Genomic DNA, 16,189 nt, shown 5'->3' with positions numbered 1-16,189 from the left:
GTCCATGTCATGTTGGAAGGCTATTGGTTCACCTTCGGCTGTTCCTTCACCAACCGTCTTAACTGCATTTGATGGCCATTCTCACAAGCCGCATGGGATTATCCCGGCCTTTCCTATATGTGTTGGAGGGAAGGTCGTTAATATCGAAGTTGAAGTCGTAGATGCTAACCTAGACTATAATCTCCTATTAGGAAGGAACTGGGTGTACGAGATGGAAGCCGTTGTTTCGACTCTGTTTCGTGTCATTTGCTTTCCTCATGAGGGGAAAATCGTTAAGGTTGATCAATTGGACTATGCTCCAATCGATCCTCAAGCAACCTCCGACTCTACTGTTCCTTTGGTGGATAACCCTCGCCCGCCGACTGAGAATTTAGGAGTAGGGATGTATTCCTCATTGATGGGTACGTTTGATCTTCCCTCTCCTTTTGCAAGAATCAATGCTATTTCATCATCCAAGGAATCTTCTCGAGAGGAGTTCTTCCGAACTCATCATTTTTCCGACCCTTGGACCTTGCCTTCACCTACGACCACATTAGTTGAAGGGCAAGTTAATGGAATGGCGTTTCCTATATCTGCAGCTGAGCTTAGATATCAGGCTATCGTAGACTCTGCAGATAACCATTCTACTCCTTTTTTCGAAGAGGAGTTAGATGGTCATGTGGCCCCCGCTTGGAGCTTTGATTCTAACTCTGCCTTGGACTGCTTAGATTCGGTTCTACCTTCTGAAGAAGCAATCCTCGAAATTATGATGGGTATAGATCGACCTTGGGAAGACTTACACCATCGCTCATATTTTCTTCCTCCATTGCAGGAAGTAGAATCTAGATTCTCCGAGCTCGTTGGTAGTGATGTTTGTACGGTATCGAACCCTTTGGCTCCAACACACACACGTGCTGAAGGTAATATGTCGGTAATCTCAAAAACGATACCTATAAACATCTCTAAGGATCCTAACATCATCGAGAATATCTTCATCGGAAGTGAGTGTTCCCCTGAAGAAATTCAAATTTACACCGACCTATTCAAGGAATATCGTGATGTATTTGCTTGGTCTTATGAGGAAATGCCCGGCATTGATCCTTCTATAGTCCAACATGAGATCAAGACGTACGAAAACGCAAAACCGATTCGTCAAAGGCTTCGGCCGGTTAACCCTAGGAAAGCAGCGGCTATCAAAGCTGAGGTTGAGAAGCTGCTAAGGGCGGGTTTTATATACCCTGTTCCTCTTACGGATTAGGTTTCGAATCCAGTCCCTGTGGACAAAAAGCAAGGAACAATCCGCGTATGCATCGATTTTAGGGACTTAAACAAGGCTTGTCCAAAAGACAATTACCCCACGCCATTCATTGACCAGATTATCGACGAGTGTGCGGGTAATGAAATTTTTTCCTTCATGGACGGTTTTTCGGGTTATAATCAGATCTCCATTCGTCCTGAGGATCAGCATAAGACAGCCTTCATATGTCCCTGGGGTACCTTTGCATATCGAAAGATGCCTTTTGGTCTTAAAAATGCTGGAGCTACCTTTCAGCGGGCCATGTCTTACGCTTTCCACGACATCAAACATATCATCGAGGCATACTTAGATGATCTCGCTGCTCGTTCTCGAAAGAGAACCGATCATCCTAGTCATCTTCGATTAGTCTTTGAGCGATGTCGTTTTTACAAAATCCGGTTGAATCCTAATAAGTGCGTTTTCGCGGTTACATCCGGTCGGTTGTTAGGGTTTATTGTGTCTAATGAAGGGATTCGGGTTGATCCCTTCAAGGTTGAGGCAATAATTCAGTTGCCTCCCCCGTCTTCAATTCGTCAACTTCAAAGTCTTCAAGGGAAGGCCAATTTCTTAAGAAGGTTTATAGCAAACTATGCCGAGATCACAAAAGGGTTCATGCGTTTGCTACGGAAAGGAGTTCAATTCCTGTGGGACGACTTTGCGCAGCGGTCGTTTGATGCTTTGAAAAAGGCATTAGTCTCTGCCCCGCTTTTGAGTCCACCGGATTATGGTAGAGACTTCCTTTTATATCTCGCTGCAGCAGAATCTACCATTGGTATGGTTCTAGTTCAGGAAGACGATGCTCTTGTCGAGCACGTGATTTATTATTTGAGCCGAGGCTTGATAGGCCCTGAACTCCGCTATTCTCCAGTTGAGAAGTTGGCCTTGGCAGCAGTCCATGCTGTCCAGAGGCTCCGTCATTACATTTTGCTACGCAAAACTTTTGTCTTAGCGGCGGTCAATCCATTCCAATTTGTCCTCAGTAGGCGAGTGATTGGGGGCAAATATAATAGATGGATAGTCATTTTACAAGAATTCGACCTCGAGTTCTTGTCCGCCAAGTCTAAGAAATCTATGGTCTTCGCGGAGCTAATTTATGAGCTTCCTTGTGGAGAGGATGTTGTTTATGAGGAAATTTTACCCGACGAACATATATTCCTCATCTCTTCACAAGACCCTTGGTATGGAGATATCATTGTTTATCTCCAGACTTCGAAGTTTCCCTCTACTTCCTCCAAGGATGAACGTCGCAAGTTACGTCACCTGGCTAAAAACTATGTTATCATTGGTGACACTTTATACCGTCGAGGGTTGATTCAATTCTTCGACGTTGTTTAACCTTAGAGGAAGCAGAGTCTGTTCTTAATGATTGCCACAGTGGAGCTTGTGGTGGTCATCTATCCGGGCTTGCTACAGCCCAGCGCATCTTACGTGCCGGCTACTTTTGGCCTTCACTCTTTAAGGACTGTGTGGAAGCGGTAAAACGCTGTCACCCGTGTCAAATTTTTACTCGCAAGATGCGCGCGCATCCAGCTCCCCTTTTTCCCGTTGTCACCGTCGGTCCCTTTACTAAGTGGGGTATTGATTTTACGACTTGTAATCCGCCTTCAGCGGCAAATCACAAGTACATTATCGTGGCTGTAGACTACTTCACGAAGTGGGCTGAAGCCATGCCTACTTATAAGAACGACAGTGACACGGCAGCTTTGTTTCTTTTCAATCAAGTTATCTCAAGATTCGGTATCCCAAGAGAGATTGTCACTGACCATGGCAGTCATTTCCAAAATCAGCTAATGTCCGAATTGGCTTTTAAATTAGGTTTCCGTCAAGAGCATTTGTCTCCTTACTATCCTCAGGCCAATGGACAGGTCGAGGCGGTCAATAAAACTCTTAAGACGATACTCCAACGAACAATCGATAAAAATCGGTCCAATTGGCACATTATGTTGTATCCGGCTCTTTGGGCATACCGAACCTCCGTTAAAACGGCTACTGGTTTTACTCCTTTTCAGTTAGTTTACGGGATGGAATCTATCTTTCCGGTCGAATGTGAAATTCCATCTCTGAAATTGGCTGTCGAGCTTCTTCCTGAGACTTCGAGTCTCGAGGAGCGCCTAGTTCACCTGGAACATCTCGATGAGCAGCGTCGAGATGCCGCCATGACGAATGAGGCCCATAAGAAAAGGGTCAAAACTCAGTATGATAAGTCTGTCCGACCTCGTGTCTTTTCTGAAGGTGACCTTGTCTTGGTCTATGACCAAGATAAGGACGCCTTGGGGGCAGGCAAATTCAAGCCTATGTGGTACGGTCCTTTCATTATCAAACGAGTTTTAGAAAAAGGATCGTATGAGTTAATTGATTTCGAAGGAAACAAGTTGGCGGAGCCCCGAAATGGGCTCTATTTAAAGAAGTATTTTGCTTAGTTGTACCAGGCAATGGCTTCTTTGTATTTTATGTATATTTGTACATATCTTATCGAGCGTTTCCTGATATCAACACTTTTTGGTCTACTTTGGCAGGTGTTGATGGATGATTTGGTTTATTTTGGATTCGCCGATGGTGCTAGTCGGCACACTCGGAATCTTGCTTCCGCAGCTTGGGTACTTTATTACCCAACTGGTCAGTTGATGACATCGAGAGGTGTGTGTATCGGTCCTGCTTCAAACAATATGGCCGAGTATACAGCTGTTATCAATTTACTATCTGAGGCAATCTCTTATGGGATCGACTCGTTGGTAGTGTATCTTGATTCTCAATTGATAGTGTCTCAGTTAAATAACATTTATCGGGTTAGAGATCCATCATTATATCGCCAATATTTAAGGGTGAGGTTGTTGCAAAGATCATTTATTTACATTAATTATTTGCACATTCCAAGATCTCAAAATTGGTTAGCTGATTCTATCGCTAATCAAGCATTAGACTGGCATATCAATCATTCATCATCATAAAATCATGCATCAAAAAGTCAAACTGTATATATATATATATAGCAAAGCGTCTCGAGTGTACATATGTGTGTCCAAAATATACAAAATTGGGACTCAAATGCCCATAATCATGTCAGGCATATCTAATGCCTCGGCTCTGGATGAGCAGCTAAATAACTAACTATAGCAGTGGCCACGCGCCGAAAGACGCGAACCCAGTCACGTGGCATCCCAACCACATGACGCTGCATATCTGGAGGAAGGTCCTCTATCTCGGCCATCGGTACTTGGTAGCTCAATCTCGCCAAGTGTCGTTGGACGTTGTTGAGGGTCCTTTCCGCATTCGCAGCCTCCTCTTCGGCTCCTCGGCCACGCCGTCCATGCCGTGGGAATCCATCTGGTCGCACGGGCCCAATGTCTGGAACATGATCATCATATCAGTCATTTGAATCTCATCAAAAAATAATATATTTTTCAAAGTTCATCATTATACTTGAAAAATCCTAAAAATCCTAAAATCATAAAAATCAAAAAATCTTACCGATCTCGCCCCATGCTGCATCTGGTGGCAACACTAGGTCAGGATCTCCTCGGAAATCCAGTCCAGCATAGGGGTAGTCGTTTATGGCGATGATCTGTTGCTCCCACCAAGCAAAAAAGTCGTCGTCGAATGCATTCCTGGGCACTTCCCCACCCCCCAGACGTTTCATCAAGTCAGCCCACCGGCCCATGCGTGGATCACGTGGACTACTGATGGGAACTGCCACCCTGGGGCGAAGTGCTGGAACCTTCTCAAAGAAAAAAGTGCATAAAATGGTTCCGTACCCAAAGTTTTTGGTCTGTCCCCTCCTGATCGAAGCAAGCTGTTCTTTCATGTTGGCAAGTAGAGGAGTACACCAGTCAAACACCGTGGTGAGACAGTCCACTGCTACGCTCATGTTTACCCGTGATGCCTGATGTAGCGAAGATGATCCGTTCACTCGAGCTATGGTGAACAAGATTATCCGCAGTGACAAACTCGCCACGTGTGGGATCGAGATCTGACTCCCGACCTTCCGATGACCTGGGCAGTAAAGTTGTACATAGTCGTCTACGCTGAGACTATTCCGGGTCCTGCCCCGGGAGTGTACTACCTCTCCCCTTCGGGAAAGGCCCGTGATGAAATATATATCTTCCACTTCTATCCTGAGTGGCATCTGATCAATCATAAAAGCTTCTTCCTCGACATCCCAATAATCAATAAGTCTCTCGAGCAGACGCACATTTGCTTTCATATTCGGCAACTTGAAGAATTTTAACAATCCGCATCCCCGTAAGGCATCTAATGCCTCATCATTGTCCATAACTTCATTATCTACAGCTGAGTGCTCTCTTTCACGCCATGTGAGAGTCATCCTGGAAGAAAAAATCATTTTCATCCATTAGTTTTATGTATAAAAAATTTTCGCTGCGCACACGCGGTTTACCCTCTACACAGTCGCGTGTAGGGCCGTCGTATACGCGATTTATATACATCCAACCCGCGTGTACGCCGCAGAGCGATTTTTTGCAAAAATCTAACGGTGAAACATTAATTAAACTTCCTAAAAACTATCACAATTGATTGCAAGACAAGTTTAGTGCTTACCTGGAAGTTTTCGGCAAGTTTGAACGGTGGAATAAGTCACGGGGAAAGTTTGCTCCTTTTGCTCCACAATTTGCTCTCCAAGTCAAACGGTGAAAATGGTAAGTCCAAAATTTCTTTTTATAAGTTTTGAAAATGCAAAATTTTTTCAAAATTTTATTTTGTTTGGTTTCATGTCACTTTTAACTTGGGAGCTTGGAATGTCGAGATTGAGTTGTTTTTCAGGACATTTTTGGACATTTTTCGACGGTTCGAGACGGTTCCATGACTGCTGACCCGTCATGGCAGGTATCGTGTTCTCACTGGCATATAGGTTAGGGACACCATTTTTCCGTTGCATTATGCATACTAGCCTCCATTTGACCGATACATCTGCCGTAGGGTCGACCCCATCATGTTATGGTTCGCAAGCCATTTTCACTCGCCGATTCTTTAAATCATGACATGATGGTAGAGCCATCCTTTTACATGGGCATCCTAGTTAGCACCTCACTGACATTTGTTGCCCATGCTGCTTCGTTTTGAGTAGGCTCGGGAGTCCTCTGTAGTCCCGCCATGACTTATGCGTTGAAGACTCATTCTTCTTTGCTTCTTCGTTTCGTTCTGGCCTTATACCCCAGAGGCTCCTATGTGTGTTGAGTTGTACTTCTGCATTGCATGTTGACCATTTGCACCTTTTGGCCTATAGCCGGCTTCACTTGGACTCGTGTTTAAGCCCACTTTTGACCATGACGTCTGCAAAAATCAACCTTGCATACCCTTGACCTCTGCAGCTTGACATACCCAGACCCGTGGAAGGGACATACCTCTGAGTGTCACTGACCAGTTTTTCACCTCCCTGCATTGAGCATAGGAACGTTCCTTTCCCAGGAACTAGATCATCTGTTTCACCGACACTCGTTCTTTCCACTGTACCATAGCATTCTTTTATTCTTTTTCCGGCTTATCAGAAAAAGACAAAAAAATTAAATATTCCAAAAAGAGCGGGAACAGGGACATTATTTCCATTTATTGTTGGCAGCTAGAGTCAGTCGTGTCGCCCTTGAACAAAGCACTCAAAACAAAGTCTCCTCCGCATGGGTGGGATTTAGTTTGACTTAGGTAAGCCATAGCCTTGTTATCGAGTCAGTTCTCCCCCGATTGGTTATCTCTTCCAATCATATGGAGGGTTCGTTCGTGCCTCCTGCATGACGAACTTATACAGATTCATTATATGCTGCCACATAGTCACATTGAGTCGTGCTTTTGTTCAAGGGAAGTTAGCCTGAGTCGGCCTTTCTGCGGTGTCTCTTGACTCATTTTTCAGTCGGCCATCCCTGGTTGTCAGTGTCATGTCTATCATCACATCAGTTATATTGGTCCTTCACTCGTGCCGGTTTGAGAAGGTCCCCATTGACTTCTTGCTGGCGGGTCTTGTCCTTATCGACGACGACACATTGCTCTGAGGGCAGACCTAGAGACCGCACCCTGGCCCTATTTTCATTATTGATAGGTCACCTTGTGCTCAGCATCGATCAGTATCATGGGTCTTTGACTGAGTGGTTTCCCTTGTGTTCGACATCAGCATACATTATCACACATTGGGATTCGTGCAGTACCTTGGTTTCCATTTGACCCTATTGGTGGATACCTCGCCTCTGTGTCAGCTTTCATTATTGGTTGGTTCAGAGGGTTTCTGCCGTGCGCTAGCCACATCTTGTGTACGCCGGAAACGTACTTCGGTTGGGTTACTACATCTTTTTCGTCCGATTCCTTCCACATTATTGGCCTACGGGTTACACTCGCGCTAGATTGATGGAGGATGCCTTAATGCCTTCCTTCTAGCGGATCTTTCCCTATCGACTCCGACTCATTGCTCTGGGGCAAAGATCTAGAGTCCATTTGGCAGTACCTTGGGGTTTGCAGTCATTAGTGGCAGATTCCTCGCTATCGACAGTGGGAAACCATCATTGTCTCCTGATTGATAGATTCTTACAGGTGTTCGACTTCAGCTCATCTATTCACACTTGTTAGATTGTACTGGGTACCTTGACGCTCATTATCATTATCGGTGAGTAGTCTCGCGTTTGTTAACGGTATACATCAATGACCGGTAATCAAACGATTTCTCACATGGTCGACTTCAGATCATTTATTCCCATGGTGTAGAAATGTACCACGGCGGTCGGTGAAGACCTCAGGTTGTATCAGCGTTCATTGGTTCACTTGACAGTTGCTCCTGTTGCTGCTAGTTGATACCACTCCACCTTATATGTTGCAGTCAGTTATGGCGACATTCTATATGCTGGCACCTGAGTTTACAGTGTAGTACCATCCTATTCCATCATGTTCAGTTGGTACCTTATGGGATCAGTCTTTGATTTCAGTGATCCGTTGCATCTTTCAGCATCATTGACAGTTTTATATGTGATATTCAGACATGTACTTACTCATTATGATCAGATGATCCATTATGTATTTTACAGTCATTTATACTTGTGGATCCGCTTGTACTTGATATGCGGACATGCTTTACTTTTCCTGAGCATGGGTATGCCCGCCTCAGACAGTGTTTCTTTCTGATCTCCTTTCGGTGGCTTGGCAGGCTGAATTCTGGTGAAGTCCTCCTCGGTTTTTCGGCAGAGTTCCTTTCCTTGTACTTACTTAATATATTTCGGCCATCATGTTCCCCTTCTGACCTCATAAATTAGGGGGCATCTATTATAGCTCCAAATCTCACTCTTATGGTTTGTGATGCTGCACTTATGGCCTAGGGCAACCCCTCCTTCCAGACCTGGTCCAAAAATTTAAAAAACAGTGTTTTATTCCCTATACGCGACTTTGCCCTGTGTTAAACGCGTGTACACGCGGGTCTGTCTTACCCAACCCGCGTGTATCTATTAAAACACTTAAAAAAATATAATTTCCTCTTTTTCGGGCGGTGATCGCGGGTTTACCTGCTGGATCACCTGTTAGTGCCCGTGGCCCAACTGTTCCCAACCAACTCCTAACTAAAAAACTACTTTGGAGAGGGTATAAAAAGACATCAAAGGGAAGGCCAAGGGGAGAGAGAAAGGAGAGCAAGATTATTATGCTGAGATTTTTCCCTTAGACCAGGTCTGAAGTCCTTGGTGCATTCTGCACTTCCCCCATTTTGCATTGGAAACCCTTGTTTCCATGTGTATTGGTGATCATTCATCCTTGACATCATCATTGAGTAAGACTTGGAAGGAGCTCTTGTTGGAGGCTGGAGGCTGGAATGAATCCGGGAGGAAGCTTGCTTGGAGCCTGCTGAAGGTGTTCAGGTGATATCTTTCCGATATATGTACTTTATTTGCCTTTATATATAAAGAAACACGTCTTTGTTCCCGAATAATCTTTCTTTATGCTTATGAGATTCTTGTGTTGAATTCTTATGAAAGTGGTTACTTAAAGACTTTTTATAATATATATATATCTTACTGTCATATGTCATATCAAGCCATGCATCATTATCGAGTCAAGACATCCACAACTGTCACACTGTGTATCTATGTCACTGATATAGGTTAACTATCATATAGGTCAACTATCATGTCATATCAAAAGATGAATCTTTAATATATTATCATATCACAAGTCATGAATAGATTACAATAAAGGTTACTGCTATATCAAAGTATTTAGGAACCACAATACATCATTGTCATCAAGAAGGACTAATTAATGCACGTTGTAGGTAACACCCCTTATGGGATTCTATCATATGTAAATGTCATTTTATTGAGGTTGTTGCATTATTTCTAATTGTTGTAGAAGAACATTGTATCCAAACTATTATTTTCACTCATGTATATGAGTGCTACTTGTAGCATGCATATATGGCTCCAAGCATTAGGGTTAAATAAAAATACTTCTACGATCTTTACTCAGTAAACTATTCAACCAACCAACTTCAAAATCATGCCTTTGAATCAAGAAAATTGTACTCTGACTACAAGGATCAAATATTGCAAATCATACCCTATTAGATGTCATTAAGTGCACCAGTTTCCATATGAAGCTCTTGATCATACTATCACTATGATGAGTACAAATTTTAATTTTTGATTGGATTGTAGGAGGGTCGGCTCAACTCTTTCTATAAGGTTGTAAGCACATGTATGTATGCATGATCCAATGATCTACAAGCTTCAAAAACTCGTCATTGCATTACCTCTTTACTTGTCCTCAAACTGTAGACAAAAGTCATCATCATGCTCAGAAACATAGGCCTAAATAAATCAAGTGTTATTGCTCTTATACCATTTCTTCATTGATCATGAAAGGTATTTCAAGATTTTGGAAATGACTATGTCTCAACAGGATTAGGCCACAACCATGACCGCAAAGATACTCACTGGAATGGAACTTTGTCAATCAGGATACTTCCAAATCTGCAGGGGTTACAAGGTGGCAAGAGACATGATGTTTGTTCGTTGGTTTAGAGATAGATAATTAGCTTTCTTGACATCTGAGGAAACCTTAGGCCAATTCTTTTTTAGAATGAGCTTTACATGATACTACGAATCTTAAGCCCGCGACACACCAATGATCAATAATAGTCCTCAATTAGCCCTTAGTCTTCAACAACTCTTCCTTGTTGATCAAGCATACGATTGTAGCCCTAATAGGTCTGAAACAACTCCACATTTCACAAGATAGGTAACACATTGCTCAAATATGCACTACAAGAGAAAAATGTTAGACGAAGCCCATAGACCATAAAAATGAGTTCAACGAATCCCAGAAAAACACAGAACCAATGCAAGACTTCCAAATTCTTTCATTTGATCCTACAATGTTCCACAGGGGCCGAAGAATCTAAGAGTTCTACAAAAAAAGATAGACATTGAATAGTTGCATTAGAGGTGTAATGTAATGCCCTTATATATTTTTTGGAGTGGCTCCAAAGGGGTAGCTAAAATCCACTTTTGGAAACATATTTGAATATCAAATATGATTGGAGCCAAAATGCTCCTCCAATGTGGACCACAAATTGAATTTCAAATTTAAACTCAAAAACCCCTTTCTGGCTATTGAAACACTCCACAAGAATGTATTGTCCTAATATTAGTGGATTTCCACATAATCAATTGCTAGGGCCTCAAACACAATAAGACATCTACATTATTCAACCAATAACCTAATGCCACATCATCACACTTGTGACCAAGGAGAATCTGCCACATCATCAACTTTGGGGCTTTGAACCACTGGCTGGGTGCACGGACTTTGACTGAGCATATCTCTCAAACCGTAAAGCCTCTCATGATGATCCACATACGATTAGCATCAACATGACAAGGAGAATCCAATGGTGAGGGTCTCTTAGGTAAATTTAGTGAATTGCATCTTAAAAATCTTCAACAAATATGGGGCTATTTGAAGCTGCAAGGGCTTTTAAGGTTTTCCATTCATTTGGAGCTTCAAATCAGGCAAATATTAAGAGAGTTCAATCACTGATGTTGGCATCAATGACAACACCATTCAACATAGCTTTCCTGCCATAATTCCATGGTCTCCCCTAACAAAATATGACATACATCCATTGGCATCATGTCACGTAGTACTATATATTTGTAGCCACCAATTTTAAAATCCACCACACACCATTCATTTACCAAAATATGATGTACTTTCTATAACCCAGATACCTTGCAAGGTGTGTAACAACCCTGGTTAAAAATCCATGTAAAAAAATATAAGACCAAGGTCATGGGACATGTATTCCAAGCTGAATGACGGGAAAAACATCCTAGTGGGTGTTCATTTCAGTTATTATGGATAAAAGAAAATGGCAAAGGCAATGACAAAGGCTTTGGAAAGGAAAAATGACATTTATTTATGAAAATAATGGAAAATTGGAGAAAAGGAAGGTGAAAGGTCACAGGTTGCATGTGAGGAGGAAAATGAAGGCAGATAGAGGAAATTGAAGAAAATAGAGGCTTCATTGATAAAAAGGCTTATGAGGACCAATTCATAAACCTTTTGTCAGTTCAGTTTGGAAGCTCTCTCTCTCTCTCTCTTGGACACTTAGAGTTTTCGCAGAGCACTTCAACATTGGATCAAGAAAAGCAAAGAAGGAAAAGGAAAGCAAGGATCAAGCAAGGAAGAGCAAGATCTAGCAACTACAGTGAGATTATTTGTAGGTATCGACTTGCATGTGTGATTTCCTTGCTAGTTTTGGCATGCATGGTTATGCATGTGTGTTCTTGGTTCTCTTGTTGTCATTGGCATGGGTTTTTCTCGGTGTGACAATGTTTTTTAGCCTAACCTTGCCATTTCCAGATAGCATTGGTGTGATGGGGTTCTCATGTTTTGATTGAGCTGGATTGCCGGATGGATTCAAAACTGAGTGAGCTAGATCTCTGAAAGTAAGAACACACGACCTAGTGATCCCTTAATTGGACCGTGGATTACGGTAAAGCCTTGGCCTAGTAACCCTTGAACTAGACTGTGGGTTGCAGTAAAGCTAGATTTTGTGTTGCCTCAATGGGCCTAGGAATCCTCGACCAGTGAATGGCGAGATATACGGTAAATCCTAGAGGTGAGTGCCCTTGATCAGACCTAGGAATCCTTGGTCAGTGAATGACAGGATATACGGTAAACCCTGGAGGGTGGTGTCTTGATTATGGCCCAATGATCCCTAAATTAGACTATAGATTGTGGTAAAGCCTAGAGACTAGGAGACTTTAAAATTCCTCACAGTGTAGGTGGAGAAATCCAGTGGCATCCATGCTTATTTGGTTTATTTTGGTTAAGAGTCCCACATTCATGCTTGGAATATGTCATGGGGGTGATTGGATGAAATAAAGATTTGGTTCAGCCAATCTATGGTTGGGTGGTATGTGGAAGTCCCAAACCTGGTTGGCTTATGCATTCATTAATAAGAGTTCCTTCTCCTTGGTATTTCATGTGTAAATGTATTGGTTCATATGTGGTATTTATGGTTGTTGTATCCTTGTTATTTTTGTTGGTTATATGCTGGTTATGAGTATGTTTTATGATAGTGATAATGTATTAGTGTCATCATGTTTTGGTTGATAAATGAATGAACAATGAATATATGACCTAATAGATGATAATGCAACTAACGTGACAAGGCATCAATGCTTCCTTACGATCTTAGATAAGTATGAGACGCTTATGCTCAGATATGTTATTATGACCTATAGATTACATGTTCATGATGTGTTCGACGAAATGTCTGTCATGGTTAGGTCAAGTCCTTGATCAAGTTTTGTGTTAGAGGATTTGTTTTGGTGTCATTTATTGTCTTGGAAAGTTTCATCAAGTTTCAGGCAGTGGTATGGAGACTAGCCCTGAAAAAGTGGCTTAAATCTCATAGTCTCTGGCTGAAAAAGACTGCAGTGTCTCCCTTGCAGGCGTTTTGGGAGCAACTGGAGGGTTCCAATCGCATGGAGGCCTTATCATGGGAGTTACTATGGGTTTAATTCATTGAAAGGCTAGGTTAACTCAGGGGTTGGGCACCTGCAGTGGTAGATTAGCTCCTAGGGGTCCTGTAGCACCTGAGGGAGGTTTATAAAGTTTTGGTTCATCGGTTCCACTTCCTTAACTGCACTTAGGGAGTTGAATCATATCATAGTAACTCTTTGTCACATGTTTACCCTGGTGGACTATTTAGATTGGGTAAGTGGAAGGAGGGAGTTACAAGGTGTTGGATATATCAATCTTTTTAAACCTAGTTTCTCTACCATCTCCATGGATATTAGATTACTTTTACTCCTATTGTTTATTATCATCTTGTAACATTTACCTTTAGATTTACAAACTGTCATAAACAAACTTTTCCTTTCGACAAGCTCTTTAATTTCCCTTTTTATGTTGCTCAACACCCTTTTCATTAACAAATATTCACCAACCTCTAGGGTTTGTTCTTTTGAAGGAGAATTAGCATTCTCTTCATCCCCTTATGTTATATGAGCATTCCTTTGAGGTGCAGATTGTTCTCAGGACAATCTCTTTCTAGGTGTCTGAATTTGTTTCATCTAAAGCGTCTAATTTGGAAATATCTTCCCATGCATCTACCTCTACCTTTGGAATTATATATTCCATGCCTAGACTCACTTCTTCTATATGCCTGGCTTAATTGTTTTGAGCTACTTCCTTCCTCTCGCTAAACTTGAAATATTCCTTTGTTATCTTGTTGTCCTTTGCCTCTTATCTGATTCCTTCCTCTTCCTCTTTGACTCTATTTCCTTACAAACTTTTCTTTTGCTTTAAGAGTGGCTTGGTATGCCTCCTCAACTATTTTTATAGGTAGAATGTGTATCTCATCTTGGATGTCATATCTCAAACCTTTTATATACCAAGCTACTTTCTCCTCATCCTCATCCACATGACCTGCTCTGATATTGATCATATAAAAATCCTCTATATTATTTAATTGTTATAGTTTTTTGTCTAAAAGTTTGCATATGTCTGAAAAGATTTAACTGATATTCTTTTGGCATAAATTTTCCTTTGAATTTTGCTACCATTTTGTCCCAACTCTTAAATTTTGCTTTACTTTTCTTTTCCTCTCTACTTGAGCATCATCCCACTATAATGCTATGTGCCCTTTCAATCTCATTGTAGCATACTTTACTTTCTTATCATCATTGACATCCTTGTAGTCAAATACTTGTCTAAATCATTAACCTATCTTATCAACTCTACCACATTTAGGTTGCTATCATACATTGGCACCTCCATATTTGGTCTAACAATCTCTCATAAGAGTCTTCAACATCCTGACGTCCTCGTAGTCGAATACTTGTCTAAATCATTGACCCAATCTATCAACTCTTCTACATTCAGGTTGCCATCATACACTGACACTAACTCTCATAAGTGTATTCAACTCCCTTTCATCTGTTATTTCACCTGCTTATGCTTCATCTTCAGCACTTTCTTCTCCTTCATCACTGACATCTCATGTTTCAACACTTCTCCTATGAGAAACCTCCATTTTCTCCATCCTATCTCAGAGGTATCTAACTTTCTCCCTCAAAACTGCATTTGTCATGGGTCTGCCTCGAGCTATTCCTACTCCTCTCCTTTGTGTATTTTCCATCTTTCAAATTTACATAGAGCTCTTCTCGCTCTGATACCACAAATGGTGCAGACCTTAACTCAACACATGACTAGGTCAATTTTAATTTCTTTATACTATCACAAGCTTCTCAAAACCAACAACCACCAATGTACATTGATCTTTCATGACAGTGGGGAGTCATTCCTCTTTCGATTTAAACTCTCAATATTGTAAAACCTCATTTTTTTTGCCCTCATGGCCATGATTTAATGTCATCTTACAACTATGGAATGGTTCGTAGCACTTTGGATCTAAGGTTTTCACCCCATGGAACTCTCCTCATAAGACCATAACATCGGGTTTTGAAATTCGGGGAGTGCGACCTTTCTCACAAACCTTTGATACAGAGAAATCCTGAAATGCAATTTCTTGAGCGATGGGATGTTTCTTGACGTGAATCTCTCTTCAAAACTTGATAAATTCTATTGGTTCTTGTTGTAGAGCCACTTCCATATCAAACTTCAGGTTTTGGGACTTTATTTTGTAACTTTAACTCTCATATGAAATATGGGAGCCAAACCTAAGACACCCAACATTGAATCAAGATATTTCGGGTTTCAGGATCCAAACCTTAAAAGGATTTTCTAAGACTCATTAAGGCCTAAGATTCAAAAGATGGGGGATGGGAATCATTACAACGATTCACTTCAACCCTTGAGTACTAACAAATGACAAACTTTGTTGAATCTTTTTGGGATAGGAAGACGTCGAGTTTTTGTTTCAGGGTATACAATGATTCAAAATCCACAACAAGCCACGACTTGAGAACCCAAAATATGGGAACTTTTGTGACAATTAACATGAAAGACTCAATTCCTCGTCGAGTGATAATTAAGTGATATTGCAATATGAGAGACAAAAACCACAAGAGGGCATTTCGTAGACAATCTGTTAAGGTTTCCACAACAAAGACCTTATGTCTATATTCATTATAGAGGATTGATTTTAATTATACAATGCATCAGACTTGGTAGGGAGCCTAGAATTCATCACACTAACATACCATAGACACTAGAATTTATACAAAAATCACATAACAAAATTCAACTCATAAAATTAAACATGAGATAAAATATATAACTTGCAATTTCGATTCTTCATAACAATTACAGAGCTGATTGATTCTCCCAATCGCTCCACTTTCACACATACACTCACTTGTCTTTTTAAGATAAAATTGAACCCCTTACTATGTGATATTCAGGGGCTTTATACACACTAGAAATCAATACACCTTTTCCTCCAAATCAACCAAAATTAACAAA

The sequence above is a fragment of the Pinus tabuliformis genome, chromosome 9 (assembly GCF_031772625.1).
Source record: "Pinus tabuliformis cultivar Carrire ecotype Pingquan chromosome 9, CPIR1, whole genome shotgun sequence".
Taxonomy (NCBI): Eukaryota; Viridiplantae; Streptophyta; class Pinopsida; order Pinales; family Pinaceae; genus Pinus; species Pinus tabuliformis.
The sequence above is the reverse complement of the archived record's forward strand: the minus strand, read 5'-3'. Positions refer to the sequence as shown.